General features: G+C 38.4%; 1 protein-coding gene and 1 long non-coding RNA gene across 3 annotated transcripts in view; one reads left to right on the top strand and one right to left on the bottom strand.

The window, feature by feature from the left end:
- LOC117083162 overlaps positions 1 to 10031 on the top strand; it is a 48097-nt gene extending 38066 nt beyond the window's left edge. The window contains exon 3 of the long non-coding RNA XR_004436977.1: positions 9807 to 10031. This is a non-coding gene — a long non-coding RNA (uncharacterized LOC117083162). The remainder of the gene's footprint in view (positions 1 to 9806) is intronic.
- The window catches only part of CNTN4 (contactin 4), a 1029443-nt gene that overhangs the window by 1008137 nt on the left and 4686 nt on the right, over positions 1 to 16620 (bottom strand). The window lies entirely within an intron of this gene.

The raw sequence follows: 16620 nt of genomic DNA, 5'->3' as shown, positions 1-16620 counted from the left end.
CTACTGTCCCTTACATGCTGTCTTGTTTGCCTGGAACATTCTTCCCTGTATGGCTAGTTTCATACAACTTCCCGTGTATGGCTAGTTTCATCTCAAGTTTGGGGGTCTCAAAATTCACATTTACCAAGAAGCCTTTCTTGACTCTGCCACCTACACTAGATCCTGCCCACATTTTGCTCCATCTCAGCACTTTCCTTTTCTCCTTCAGAGTCCCTATACAGTTTATAATTTTTTTAAGTATTAATTGTTTAACTCTTTTTGGGTAACCCCTACCAAACCCTAAGCTCTATGATGGCAAGTTCCATGTCTGCCTTCTTTTGTTTTCTACCCATAGGACCTAGCTTGGTCCTACGGCTTCGTAGCACTTGGTATTTGTAGGTTAAACGGAAAAATGAAGTGGATTCTAGAAAGAGACTATTTTCCCATTTCTTCAAATTATCCTACTTGGACTGGAAGACGAAAACCACACCCAGAAGCCTATACCACTACAAATTTCCAGGGAGTAACAAATTCCATCTCTGAACTTTCTGTGTACCCATTTACTCTATTTGGCATCTACGAAATTGCCCAATGCCTGGGGAAACATCAGTAGTGTTGGAGATTTCAGTATTTGGTACGATCCATCGCTTATCATTCTGCAAAAGTCTAACAGTGGATTTTGTGGATAAGGACACCCAAATAAAATTATGCTAAAAACAGCTAGAAAAACTTTCTTACACAGGAAGAATAAGGAATATTGGTGTAGTAGTCAGGGTTCTCCACAGAAACAAAACCAATAGGATGGACTAGATGTATACACTGAGACAGAGAGACAGAAAGAAAGCGACACATTAAGGAATTGGCTCACGTGATTATGGAGGTTGGCAAGCACAAAATCTGCAGGGTAGGTTAACAGGCTGGACAAGCAATGAAGACTTAATGTTACAGCCAGAGACCAAAAGCTGTCTGCTAGCAGAATTCTTTCTCCTGGGAGATCAGTTTTTTCTGAAGGCCCTCTGCTGACTGAATGTGGCCCACCCACATTATGGATCTGCTTTATTCAAAGTCCACTGATTTAAATGCTAATCTCATATTTAAAATATCTTCATAGCATCATCCAGACATATTTGACCACCCTAGCCTGGTTGACATATAAAATTAACCATCACACTTGGACCCTGTAATGTCGTTTACATATTAGTCAATTTATCTTCTCTGGAAAAATGAAAGACATGCAACTGAAAACTTTTTCTAAATGTCATAACAAGATGCAAAGGCATGTACTTTTAAAATGAAACATCATGTTCTGAGTGACTAATAAGCATGCATTTGAACCCGTACATAAATGCCTTTCACTGAGTTTTATTGCCAGTAGTCAAAATCATTCTTTCATTTTTGTTTAAATTTCTGGCCAGAGGACCAAAAAAACCATCAAACTTGATATTTTCTGGAAGTTTAGCAACATTTGGAAGCCTATCTGTAGGAAAAATATATGTAAACAGTGAATTTGGAATATTCAAATACATTCAGATTAATGAATAACATATAATTTACATGCACAAATTACCAATCTACTATAACTACAAAAATTCTGTTTACATTCATATGCAAATGTTTGGTTGAAAATCTTCCCATTTTAAAATGGTTCTTAACATTTGGAATACTTTCCTGAACCCCCATCATTTGTGAAGATTCACCTTCCTTGCAATAAAATGTGCTTCAGAAAGTCACGTGTACATACTAAGGGGTTTTAAGCATATACTGATCACTAAACATAAAAGCCTCTGTCTTAACCAGGATTCCAAATTGGTTAACAGCTTTAGTTCACAATCAGGTATACCTGGGATCTGATATGATATCAGTATTGACATTTATTAGCTGCATGACCCAAGACAAATAACTTACTTTCTGATTCTCAGTTTTCTTATTTAGGACCCAGAGGTCATCACAGCATCTAGCTCATAGGATTAAATGAGATAATATAATAAAAAACATTTAGTGACTTCCTTGGTACATTGTAAATGTTCAATTAATACTACTCATTATGATTAAAATTCACTTAGACAACCAATGTATTTTTATCTAAGAGTGTCTGTAATAGCTGGGGTATTTTTTCTAAGAAAAAGTTTTTATCATAATCAGAAAAAAAGATATTTAAAAACAAACTCTGAAAATATGATGATACATATATAAGTTGAGTAAAACCACCTGACAGATGTGAAACTAAAAAAAACTGGGTGATGTGGAACACATTGTTAAATAAATAAATTATCCAAAATGTAGTCCAAAGAAAATTACATTGTATCTATGATCCTAAACCCTGTGTGTCTAATAAAATCACCTGGGAAATTTTAAAATATTCCATTAGCCTGTGAAGTGGTAAAATATATGTGTTTGTTCTACACCCCATTTCCTGACATAAAACTCCTAAAATCCTTGGACTCTCCAAAGGAAAATCTTTTGTATGCCAATTAGCAGATGAATGGTTGGCAGCTACTAGGTAACTTCAGGATGGGGGCTGGTCACCAGAAAGACCAAGATAAAATTAGAGGGTTGGGACTTTCAGCCCCCTCCCCCAACCTCCTGGAAGGGAAGAGGGACGGAAGGTCAAGTTGATCACCAATGGCCAGTACTTTCATCAATCAGGCCTACCTAATGAAGCTTCCAGAAAAATGCAGGACAGCGTTCAGCTGCACTTCCAGACAGCTTAACACAAAAGGTTCCTGGAGAGTAGTGTGCCCAGAAAGGGCATGCAACCTCCGGGGCCTTTCCCCAGTACCTCACCCTCTGAATCTCTTCATCTGTATCCTTTGTAACATCCTTTATAATAAACCAGTAAACGTGTTTCCCTGAGCTCTGTGAGAAGCTCTGGCAAATTAAATGAACCCAAGGAGGCAGTTGTGGGAACACCAACTTATAGTTGGTCTGTTTTAGAAGTGCCAGTAAAACAGGCAACCAGAGGCTTGCCTTTGGCATTGGGAGTGGGGGACAGTCTTGTGGGATGGAGCCCTCAACCTCTGTGACCTGAAACTATCTCTACGTAGAGAGTGTCAGTACTGAACTGAATTAGGGGACACTGAGTTAGTGTCTGCTGGAAAACTGATCGCTTGCTTGATGTGTGGGGGATTCCTCCACAAAAACGCATTTTGAGTTTGTTTCTCCCACACAGAAGCCACCCCAACCCCAGATCGATTAACCGGATTATTCTAATGAGCAGCCAGGGCTGAAAGCTATAACATTAGATGTTTAGTAAACAGTCTTTGTGTTGCGTAGGAAGTTGGCAGGGGGGATAGAGAAGGAAGATTGTTCCATAGTCAAGTAAGTTTTAGAAACGTGCATTTCACAAAGCACATAAAGATTTTGAAAAATTCTCATATAAGAAAACCTGTTTTAAAATCCTGAATTTCCTAAGTTCATTTTTGTTAAGAACATTTTTAAAGGGAATCCTATTTATATCTACCTAGAAGAATTAGTGTTCCACAGAACATGCTTTAGCTCTCAAACCTGGCTGAACATCAGAATCACATGGGGAGCCTATTCAACTACAGTTTCCTAAAACTCATTCCCAGACACTCTGATTCAGTATTATCTAGAGTGGGGCTGTGAAATTTTCTTTTCTTTCAAAGCTCCCAGGTGTTTCTGAGGATCATATTTTGTAGCAATTACCCCATAGAGTTTATATTTAGTTCCATAAACACGTCCCCCCTCCTCCACTTCCAAGCTGGGGACAGGAACGGGTCTTTACACTAGATATGAGGCCTCTTGCAACGCTTTGCTTCTAACATTAGCTGAATAAGAGTTTAGTGGTGATGGCTATGTATGAAAGAGCATTTGAAGATAATTAGTATTGGGGTCCAACCCAATTATGAATGCCAGGCCCAAGTTAAACTCAGAGGCTTTACATGCAGGTTACTATAAAGCACCTTAGAGAAATATTTAAGTATCACTGCATAAATATCAAGACTCATGGTTCCCAGAGTTAATAAGACCAAGTTTATAGGCTAGGCACAAAAAGCTAAATGCCCACCCTAACTGTGATAACAATTTCTAGAAACACATTTGCAAAAGAGTCTTTAAGTATTAGTTAGAACAAGAAGGGACTTTTTAGGTGTTGATTTTATGAAACAATCTGAAGGCACTGGACAATATGAATTATTCAGAGAAGGCACAAGCTTTTATAAGAAGCAACATGGCAGCTGTGGTTGTATGGAATGTTAGAATTCCCTTTGAATAAAGCTAAACACCACAACTTAAAGAGTAAGTCGAGAGATTTATACACCTAATTTACAAGGTACTTTTCTATATTCTGCAGAATACAGAGATGTGAGTACTTACTATAAACTGTGGAAAATGCCATGGGCTGTTTAAGGGGATGAATTTTCCAAAGTCCTAGACAGGCCTCAAAAGGCACGCTGAAAAGGTAACTTGTGTGTCTTGTGCTGTGGATGTTCCTAACAGAAAGCTAAGAGGATAAACAGGGTTACTTGGAAAAACCTCCATTTCTCTTTATAGTTCCTTGGTTGCAAGCAAGAATAACCAACTCTGGTAACCTAAGCAAAAAGAGACTATCAAAAGGATATTAAGATCGCATGAAATAGAAGGAAGAACTAGAGGGCCAAGCAGCTCCAAAGCCCTCAGTAGAGATACCATTAATATTAGACCACACACCATGTTCAGTCGGGCCAGGACACTGACACAGCAAAAAGCATAAATCTACTAACCATTTCTTCATCCTTATGTTACTGAGCCCAAGATTCTACATATGAGGAGAGGGTTTGATCATTGCAACTTCCGTCACATGCCTGCATGATGTACTGGAGCAATGAGAAGAGCCTGGCTGAAGGCTCATCAGAGAGGCCTCATGGTCCACTTCCTATTAGGAGGGTGGGCTGAGGTTTCATCATCCAACAAGACTGCAAACAGTGGAAGAGGTTTTGCTGTTAGAAAAGAAAACTTGTTCCTGTGATTAAAAACAAATGTCCACTACAATATCAATGGCTACTACTTGAAATGTTGTCAAACAGCATTAAATTTCCTTTAATGATGTCTAAGGACAGCAAATGTTATTAGCAAAGGAATGCACCTCAGTCACAAGAGAGAAACATAGAATGATGCTAGAAAATATATTGGTCAGCAGATCAGCACTGTCTACCTTGTCATATAAACCTCTGCCATATAAAACATTCAAATGTTTTTAAATGGAGGAAAAAAAAGAGTGCCTTGTACTCAACTGAAATTGTCCATTTGGAAACCTACAACCTACATGAGATGTCTTCTCATATTACAATATAAAAGCACTTAATTACATTGTGATTTTTTTCATTATGTACATAATAACCTTTGTTGTTTGCTTAATTTCTTGGTTCTCTAATTTAAGCTCCAAATTACTTGTTAATTCCTTTGCATACTGGAATTAAATATGAAATACATTAAGCAAATATAAATATTTTATATATAAAATGCAAATGCACTTTCATACCCAGTTGACTGTTATCCTTCATAATTAACATGAGACATAATAGAAAATAACTAATCATAGACCAGGCATACATCTCAAAGCTTAGACAGGTTATGGATGTCACTCCACATACCACCCCCAGTCCGTCATTCAGCTCTCTATACTGAATTCAGGCAGATTCTTCAGAGTTAACAATCTGATGTCACCCCAGCCCCTTAAAATCTTGCAATGGCTTTCTACAACATAAAGAGTATCTCCCGATTTCCTCATATTCCCCAATTTGTCCCATTTGCTAGAGATGCTACTTTGCACAATGCCATAATGCAACAATCACAGTCATTGCTTATTGGTGGTCCAACTCTTGGGATAACATTCACATTCTAGTCTATGACACTGTGCAAATGAAGGCCCTACTGCCACCCTCCCATACCCCAGCGTCCACTCATACCTTTGGCATTCTCTGCCATTTTTCCTCCTAAGTCCATGGTCATTGTACATACTATACCCTCTTTCTTAATTTTATTTATTGATTTATTTGTTGAGACAAGGTCTTGCTCTGTCATCCAGACTGGAGTGCAGTGGCAGGATCACAGCACACTGTAGCCTCAACTTCCCTAGCTCAAGTGATCCTCCCACCTCAGCCTCCCGAGTAGCTAGGACTGCAGGTGTGCACCAACACACCAGCCAGTTTTTGTATTTTTTTGTGGTTTTTGAGACGGGGTTTTGCCATGTTGACCAGTCTGGTCTCAAACTCCTGAGCTCAAGTGATCTGCCCACCTCGGCCTCACAAACTGCTGGGATTACAGGTGTGAGCCACCACCTGGCCATCCTCTGTCTTAAGTGCTCTTTCCAACCCCAATCTGAAAACTGCTCATGTTTCTTCTTTATCTTATCAATTCTTTCCCATAATATCAATGAAACTACCACCATTATATTCCACATCACACTGTAATTTGAGTTTTCTTTTTACATCAAGCAAAAAGCTCTTTGAAAGCACAAGTAACATGCCTTATGTATGTGCAAGAAGTCTAACTTTAAAACTGTCTATGTAGGACCTCAGTAAAGGCTGACCAATCACATTGATGAGTGCGATGGTAGATGTGATACTTGGGGTTCTCGACCTTCAGCATAAGGAAAAATGGTTTGAGTTATTTCACCACTAAGGGCTTCAAGCAAAAACTGATGACAACATGTTTTCACAAATGATAAAGCCTCCCTCCAATGATTTTCAAAGCATTGTCTATTCCATTCATATTGACTATATTCTACCTGTATTTTTGAAAATTTGTGTATCTGTGTCTTAAATGATATAGACTCTGATTATCATTTGGCCAAACTCAACTGTACACATCCTTCATCCTTTAGTATTGGGTCCTTACTATACAATTAAGCAGGCTGTATACATGCTTGACATTTAGGCCTCGTAGCAGGGAACCAGTTGTTTCAGTTAGTTAAGAATACAATGCAAATCAATGTCTATCAATCTTTAATAAAAATCAATTGATAAAATGAAAATTCTGATATAGTGCATCTGGGTGAGGAAAAAAGTTCTGCTTTTCTCACAAGCTCCTTGGAGATGCCAATCAATGGGCTACAATTATATCACAGCCATGGGCAAATTTCTTATATAAATGATACTCTATTCTGAACTATAGATCATGTACTTAGACTGTATATCTAGACCCAACTAGAATGCATGCTTTTAATCAATGAAATGCAGCATACATAACATCAAAGATCAATATCAAACCCAAATAGTCCCTATTGATGGACAATTTATTATGTTATATTCAGATATAAGGGAAACAGCCCTTCCACTCGCTTCAGTTGCTCAACCCTGGTAATTCAGGCAATTGAGAGTAGTGAAATCCATCAGTGTAATTATATTTCTATAGCTCTTTTTAAAATCTAAAAGCCTAAGAAAGCAGAATTGGCTGAATTTCTACCATCCTTTCCATTGAAAGTATATATTTTAGGTCTTTCATGAATACTGGTCTGGTGCTCAGAAGAATTACTTAGAAACTATAGTAGAGAGTACATCTTGGAAATTATCTAACAGGGGAGAATACTAGGGCATGAATAATTAGAAGCCTGCAGTCAGGCCAATTTCCATAATGAGGCCATAATCAGATTCTATAGGATATACGTAAACGGATGGGGGTCTCTCTCCAGGAATTAAGACACTGATGTGAGTTAGCTTAGTAACTTACCAGAAGAAAAAAAAAAAGGAAAACAGTAAATTCCCATTGTATGTGTTAGAAATACAGAAAGAAACATATAAAAGTAATTACGACATCTAAGTAATGAGGTCTAATGATGAGCTCCAAACAAAACAATTTTTGATATAAACATTCTTTGAATCCCATACAATAGGTAGTAAACCAACATACAAAGATGAAACAGAGAAACATTCAAAACAAACTTACTACCAATGTTTCATTCTTGAAAGGCTGTAAAAACACATAGGAAGTAAAATAACATTAACTCATTTCTCTTCAGATATGTTAAACTCCTTCTTACATGCACGCTAATAATACACCAGTCATTATTGCTGTGCTTGCTAAGTTTTAAAATTCAAAGCACCTATAAAGTGAGTGCTATTCTCTGGAGTAAACAGAAATTCATTTCCCAGTACTGTCAGTATTACAAATAAAAAATGTGTAAATCTTTTATAAAATTTCAATCACATTTGACTGGAAGCAACTGGAAACATTTTTATATTTCTCCTCTGTCACATGTCAGCATTTATTTTACAGGATGGCAAGATGGGCTACAGTTGAAGTAGAAAGAATACAGATGAGAGCCTATTCAGTAATTCATTCTTTCTAATAAATAAGATTCTTGACCATAGCCAAAACCATTTCTCCAAAATGAAATCTCAAATAGTGCTAATCTCATCTCAGTTCTGATACAGTGGCTCGCAATAATAGTCAACCATAAAACAACGCACTATGGAAATGTTGCCTTCCTCTGTCTCTACACAGAGAGGATTGCATTGTCTATCCTGCAGATAAAAGCACAGGAGCAAACATAAATCACTTTATAGAGTATTTTAAAATAATGAAATTTCATATTTGTAAATCATAACATCCACATATTTCATCTACAACACAAGCATCATATTGAATAAATGCATTGAAAGGGTAAAATCATAATGATAAGCATTTTTAGGGATGGTCTAATTATACACCTGGCACAAGGCTATGTGTATATACAATTAAGTCACTTTAGTCTTCACAACTCTACAGGAATTCCTCATTATAAGTAGGAGGAAAATGAAGCTAAAAGAGGTTAAATGACTTGATCTAATGTTCCATACTAACATTAATATAGATTTGTATATATACTAAATATATAAGCAGTAGAGACAAGATATGAATCACTGAGTCATTCTAAATCACCAAGTCTGCCTCCAGCCTTTCCTATATATCACATAAAATAGTGTTTTCCAGCTGTGGAGACTAAACACCAACCTAAAACATGGGATTCATTATTTTGGGGAGTACATTATATTATATTTCTTTTCTTAAGAGTTTACCTTAATATGTTGATTTAAATAGCCACGTTTTAAGAAACCTATAAAAATTTGTAAAAAATCATTAATTCAGAAGAACAGGAAAAGGTTTTTCTCTAAAAATAGTAATGTTTAAAAGAAAAGTATTAATTTCACTTATACCACATACAATAAACAACAATATACTGGTGAATTTCAATTATTACAAGAATTGAGTAGAATTAACAGAACTCTAAATTGTCAATGACCTCACAGTATGTATATACTCATTACAGCCACCTTAATAGTATCCATAATTGTTTTCATATCAGGAATTCTGACCACTGGGTTTAAAAAAGAAAATGAAGGGAAAATACCAAGGCTTTTAAGTGAGATTCTAGTAACTGGTAAGACCTTGAAACGTGCTGAAAAAAATAGAAAAGAAAAACTCTTTATACCATAAAGACCATGTTGTATTATTCTGAGCACAGGATTTTGAATGTTTATTGTACTACAGGTAAGATAGCCAACATTCCACACTGTAACACAGGAATTTTCACAAACATGATGCTGCTGCAAAGCATATCACAAATACATGTCACAATATTATCGAAGCAGGTTATTTTCTATTTCTGCTATGGTATAGTGACATCTTACTCTCAGTACCTCAGCCAGGAAGTAGGGAGGTAAAGCTGAGTACAGTGAAAATGGATGTGAAACATCCATGCCATTATTCTCTCACACACAAACACAAACACACACACACACACACACAAAACAGGTGGGGAGTGGAGAAACAGGCCGCTTCAGTCTCACTCTGAACCTGTTTACTCTTACTAAGAATGTTTGAACAGCTTGTGTATTTTATTTTACCAGTTCACAAATGGTGGGAAACAGTAAGTAGAAAAGGCTAGTTCACCAAAGCAAAAGATATATATGACGATTGTCTGAAAGGCAGCAGAAAGCAGACAGAGGTCACCAGTGTTGGTCTCAACATTTCAGCTGCACTCGATGGGATCCTGTTGCATCCCCCAGTGTCACAGGAATGTGTCAAAGAATGTTGAAACAATGAACAACAAATACATAAAACATTTAGGGATACTACGTTCCGTTTAAGTTGTAAAGATGGTAGTATAGGGCTCATTTACCTAATGCTTACAATATGCCATGCACACTGCCCTAAAGTCTTAAATGTATATCATTAATATTCACAGCCTATCTGTAAGATTTCACTTCACAGATTTTAAAAACTGCCTTTGAAAAAGTAAGAACGTGTTTGAGATCACACAGCTAGTAAGAGACAAAACAAGGATTCAAACCAGGTCTGTCTGATTCCAAGGCCCATACTCTATTCTAAACTACCAAATTATGTTTATCATGGTGATCCCATGTCATCAAGAAGTAAATTATATTTAGTCACCTGCTTAAGCAGAAAATGAATACATTTTACAGGGATATCCATTTTTAAAAGCTATTGTTATATTAAAAACAAACCTTCATTTACCATTACTTAGATCCAAGAATTCTAGATGACCTTGTTAGTACTATAATTTTTTTTACTAAGAATTAGATGTGCAACTTAAGCAATCACTGTCTCTATAAAGTTGCCATTCACCCAATTAAATACATTAAAAATAATGCTTGAACTCCCAATTAGTTCACTAATCTGTAAGGAGTCTAGAATCAATATCTAGCTAACAGCTAATCAAATGAGTGACTAAAGACAAAAATATTCATATTTATAATTAGTAGTTGAAGACCCATCATAATATAGATAACAATACAAATTTGCACAACTCAAAATGATGGCAGTGTGCCTAGAATCAAGTCTTACAGAACATACTTGGTGATTTGAGTCATATCATTGTTTTGTTTGATTGTCTTCTTGTCCAAACTGGACCCATCTCAGCATAAGCACACATGCAACACCTGTTCTCACTGGAAATTTCCATGACAAACCTGAAAGGCACAGGCAACATGGATACTCACGATTTATATTAATACAAGTGTGCAAGGTACAAAGTATTTTTATATACAAAAGTTCAGCCCAAAGGTAGAGAGAATACGTTACTGTGGTTAAGAACAACAACAAAAAATTTATATGATATTTTTACACTCAAAATCATTATAGAATGATGATTAATAATACAGTAGTGATTCTACTGCCCTAACCTTCATTTTCTTATGAACCAAAAAAAAGACAAAATATTTGCATTTTGGTCCCCCAAATGTGCCACTTTTATTTAATTAATAAAAATAATGAAAATATGTACTTAGGGGCTACACACTGATATTGACCCTGCCCAAATATGGAAAATATTTTCTTTCCAAACTATGAAAATTTGTTGAGTCTGGCTTAAATATGCAAGAAAAAACAAACTCTTTCTAAAAAGAAACTAATCCTGCAGTCAATTCCAGCTTTTTCAAGTTTCAAAGACCAAGTAATTATCACAAATATTTCCTAATCACTCTTACTGACCTGCTTGCCCCACTTACCACAAACTCTGAGTAACAATGCTTATGCTCCATGAACATATATTTTCCGAGTGTAATTGTATTTTTGGCATCTACTATGCTTTAGGCAAGAGATACTTAAAGGTGAATAACAATAATCAATAACAAAAACTGTGTACCGGATGCTTACTAGGATTCGGGCACTGTACTACCAGTACTTTGCATGCAGTACTCTACATAATCTTCACAAAACTCGTGTGCCTTAGACAGTGTTATAGATGTGTCCTTCACTAAACTAAGTGATTTAATTTATGATGTATTTTAATTACCTAACAACCCTACAAAACACATATTATCCCACTACACAGATGATGAATCTGTAACCTAGAAAAGTCAGGTTACTTGCTCACAGTCATACAACTAATACAAAATGGATCTAGGATTGGTAAGAATGTTGCCTCCCAACTTCAAGCTGTTATCCACCGTCTCAAGGAACTTCCATTATACTGAGTGGCATGTGAAATGAGAGCTATTACAATGTAGAAGGCAAGGCAAATTTGTCCTGGCTTGATAAGGACTTTCCTGGTTTAAAAAATGAATGTCCAGCATCCCGGGAACCCCTCTGTCCTGGGAAAAGCAAGAGAGATGGTCACTGTCATGACAGATATTATATCAGTGGCATGGAAACAAGTACAGTGAGAGTATGTACAGGGGACGGAGCCATTCTTTATGCCTCAATAGAATTGAAAGAGGCTTAACTTAGTGACATTTGAGTTGAGCATTGTGCAAACTGTAATTAACACAGTAGAAAAGGGCAGCAAGAGGAGACCAGACAGGCAGTGTAAACAGAGTAATGAAAAAAAAAAAAAGTTACATGAAAACTTCCAGGATGGTTGATTAGATTGTTACAGTTGATCTGCAAGCCAGAAGGAGGATAGGAACAGGGAAGTAATGCTGGAAAAGAAAGCGTCATCCAGGAGGGACCACAGGCAATCTTGGAAGAGGGTATTAAGCCTGAGGATGTGATTTCACCTCATTTCCCTTCCATAACTCTGTAAGGAGAGATAAGCTTTGAGAATAATTAATACCTTTAAGTTTATAATTTACTGAGAGCTCTATGTGCCTGGGTAGGGATATGCCCAAATGGTTCTTGACTAGAAGTCTGATGCATTATGAGGGAGTGGAACTGTTAGGCACACAACCCAAGTAACAGAAGATGAGCTCAAGGAAACAAACAAACAAATAAAACCCCCACTCCCATCCTTATCCAGTATTCTTTCCTCTTTTTTCCTTGGTCTAATAAATCAGTATTCACTTTAAGTGATAAAAATCCAACCCAAATCAGCTTACATCAAAGGGTAATTTATGAATCTGAAGAGCTGCAAAATCATCAGGTGATATGGTTTGGCTCTGAGTCCCCACCCAAATCTTATCTCAAATTGTAATCCCTGGAATCCCCAAGTGTTAAGGGTGGAACCTGATGGGAGGTGATTGGATCATGGGAGCAGTTCCCTCATGCTGTTTTTGTGATAGTGAATGATTCTCACAAGATCTGATGGTTTTATCAGGGGATTTTCCTCCTTTGCTCATTCACTCTCTCTTGCTTGCTGCCATGTAAGAAATACTTTTGCTTCTCTCTCCCCTTCCACCATGATTTTAAGTTTCCTGAGGCCTCCCAAGCCATATAGAACTGTGAATCCATCAAACCTCTTTCCTTTATAAATCACCCAGTATTGGGTAGTTCTTTATAACAATGTAAGAATGGACTAATGCAGTAAATTGGTACTGCAGAGAGTGGGGTACTGTTATAAAGATACCTGAAAATGTGGAAGCAACTTTGTAACTGGGTAACAGGTAGAGCTGGAACAGTTTGGAGGGCTCAGAAGAAAATAGGAAGATGTCGGAAAGTTTCGAACTTACTAGAGACTTGGAGGACTCAGAAGAGAGAAAGATGTGGGAAAGTCTGGAACTTCCTAGAGACTTGTCGAATGGTTTTGGCCAAAATGCTAATAATGATTTGGACAATGAAGTCCAGGTCAGATGGAGATGAGGAACTTATTGAGAACTGGGATGCTTTAGCAAAGAGACTAGCAGAATTTTGCCCTTGCCCTAGAGATCTGTGGAACTTTAAACTTGAGTGTGATGATCTGAAATTGGAAATTGTGTTTAAAAGGGAAGCAGGGCATAAAGGTTTGAAAAATTTGCAGCCTGATGATGCTATAGAAAAGAAAACCCATTTTCTGGGGAGAAATTCAAGCCAGCTGCAGAAATCTGCAGAAGTAATGAGGAGCAAGGACAATGGGGAAAATGTCTTCAAGGCAAGACAGAGATCTTGGTGGCAGCCCCTCCCATCACAGGCCAGAGGTCTAGGAGGGAAAAATGGTTTCTTGGGCAAGGCACTGGGTCCCCTGCTGTGCACAGCCTAGGGACTTGGTGCCCTGTGTCCCAGCCACTCCAACTGTAGCTAAAAGGGGCCAAGGTATAGCTCAAGCTATTGCTTCAGAAGGTGTAAGTCCCAAGCCTTGACAGGTTCCCCATGGTGTTGGTCCTGTGAGTGTGCAGAAAACAAGAATTAAGGTTTGGGAACCTCTGCCTAGATTTCAGTAGATGTATATAAATGCCTGGATGTCCAGGCAAGAGGTGTGATGCAGGGGCAGAGCCCTCATGAAGAACCTCTGTTAGGGCAGTGCAGAAGGGAAATGGGGGATGGAGCCCCCAACACAGTCACCACTGGGACACTGCCTAGTGGAGCTGTGAGAAGAGGGCTATGGTCCTCTAGACCCCAGAATGGTAGATCCACTGACAGCTTGCACTGTGCACCATGAAAGCAGACACTCAACTCCAGCCATGAAAGCAGCTGGGAGGGGGGCTGTAGCCTGCAAAGCCACAGGGGCGGAACTGCCCCTGACAGTGGGAGTCCACCTCCTGCATCAGCATGACCTGAACTTGAGACATGGAGTCAAAGAAGATCATTTCAGACCTTTAAGATTTAATAACTGCTCTGCCTGGTTTCAGACTGGCATAGGGCCTGTAACCCCTTCGTTTTGGCTGATTTCTCCCATTTGGCATAAGAACATTTACCCAATCCCCGTACTCCCACTGTGTCTCAGAAGTAACTAACTTGTTTTTTATTTTACAGGCTCATAGGTAGAAGGGACTTGTCTTGTCTCAGATGAGACTTTGGACTGTGGACTTTTGAGCTAACGCCAAAATCGGTTAAGATTCTGGGGGCCTGTTGGGAAGGTATGTTGAAATGTGAAAAGACATGATATTTGGAGGGCCAGGGGCAGAATGATATGGTTTGGCTCTGTGTCTCCACGCAAATCTCATCTATTGAAACGTAATTCCCATAAGGCACATATGCCAAGGGTGGGACGTGGTAGGAGGTGATTGTATTGTGGGAGCAGTTTCCCCCATGCTGTTCTCAAGATTGTGAGTTCTCATGAGATCTGATGGTTTTATAAGGGGCTCTTCCTCCTTTGATGTCTCTTGCCTGCCACCATGTAAGAATGCCTTTTGCCTGCCACCATGTAAGACATGCCTTTGCTTCTCTCGTGCCTTCTGCCATGATTGTAAATTTCCTGAGGCCATGTGTAACTGAGTGAATTGAACCTCTTTCCTTTATAAATTACCCAGTCTCAGGCAGTTCTTTATAGCAGTGTGAGAACAGACTAATATACCAGGTTAACTCACCTTAGACATAGCCAGATAAATGGGCTCATATGATGCAAGAGGAGCTGGTTTTGCTCCATCATGCCCCTTGCTACCGTTCTGTTGGCTTCATTCTCAAGTAATATGTGATGACCCCAGCAGTTCTAGATTCTTTTTTCGGTGGTAAGACAGCTGTAGCAGTGGCAGGCCCATATGCTCCCTGGTTCTAATCTCCTTATCTATAGGAATTAGTTCAAGGGCATGCATGGAACCCAACTAGAGCCACTGTGAAAAAGCAAAGCATCTCACTGCAGTGGTTCTCACTTGGGCCATGCCTGTTCTGTTCTAGAAGCAATTACTGTGGACGGGAAAAGTCAATGCTCTTCCCGACGAGACCAGGTTCCCATGCTCCAATCCTTAAATGGGAAATGGAATCCCACCCAGACCATATGCACTAAGAATGGGATAGTAATAGAGGTCAAAATTAAAAGGAAGCAAGGGAATGGGCATTTATTAGCCAAATAACCAAAATCCATGCTCTCTTTTCCCAATACCTAGAGAATTCGCTGATATTCTCACATGCTCTCATTGGAAACTTATGACAAAACTGGCTAGTTATTTACCAAACCTGTTTTCCTTTCTCCCTTCTCCCCCAGGCACTCTGCCAGATGCCACTTCTCAGTTTCCCTTGTAGTAAAGGATGTCTAAATGACTGAGGTCCACCCCAGGGAATATGGGCAGAAGTCATGATAACCACTTGCAGGCTGTGCCTACAACAACCTCCAATGAGACTTCTCTGAATTATTTATCTCCTCACACCCTGTATCTTGAATGAATGATGAGGACTCTAGGTACTTAAAGAAGAACAAAGCCACAAAACTCTAAGGAACCTGATTCCCTGAATGACCCCATGGACAGCCACTCAATCAGGACCTATTCTACGAGTACTGAACTATCACACAGGAGCAAGAAGTAAAAAGTTAAAATAAGTCACTGAAAATTAAGAGCTTATCTATTACAGCAGCTCATGTTAGCCTGTTACAAAACCCTGTGGAATTTGGTTGAAAACATGACAGTAAGCATGTGAAAACCTCTCCAGCCCTCCAACCCCATTAAATCACAAGAAGGGGCTTGAAACACACACACACACACACACACACACACACGTAGACATAAATGGCACAGAAGTGGGAAAAATTGGAAGAAAGGAGTTCAGAAAAAAAGCAAATTTCTCAGGACATGAGGCTCAAGGAAACTAAAGAGGAAATGAACAGGGTCTTTTGGAAAAGAAGTGACTGGTAAGTATACAGTATTTATGCCTACCTACATGGTAAGAAGATATATATCATCAACTAATTGTGAAGATGCAACAAATACATACTGAACAAGAGGAAAAAACTGACTCTTTAATGTTGGAACAACAACTATCTTAGCAAAAAGTAAACTCTTACTATTGACCACTACACATTTCTACTGCAGCCATTGGAAACCAAAACTGTAACAGGCATTTTTATGAAAGACAAATACATAGGAAATGTAAGATGAAGCAGATTCTCTAATGGAAATGGGCCAGCAGGATGAGAAC

This window comes from Trachypithecus francoisi, unplaced genomic scaffold (assembly GCF_009764315.1).
Source record: "Trachypithecus francoisi isolate TF-2019V2 unplaced genomic scaffold, Tfra_2.0 Lachesis_group0, whole genome shotgun sequence".
NCBI classification, from domain to species: domain Eukaryota; kingdom Metazoa; phylum Chordata; class Mammalia; order Primates; family Cercopithecidae; genus Trachypithecus; species Trachypithecus francoisi.
Note: the sequence above shows the minus strand (reverse complement) of the source record. Positions and strands in the feature narration are given on the sequence as shown.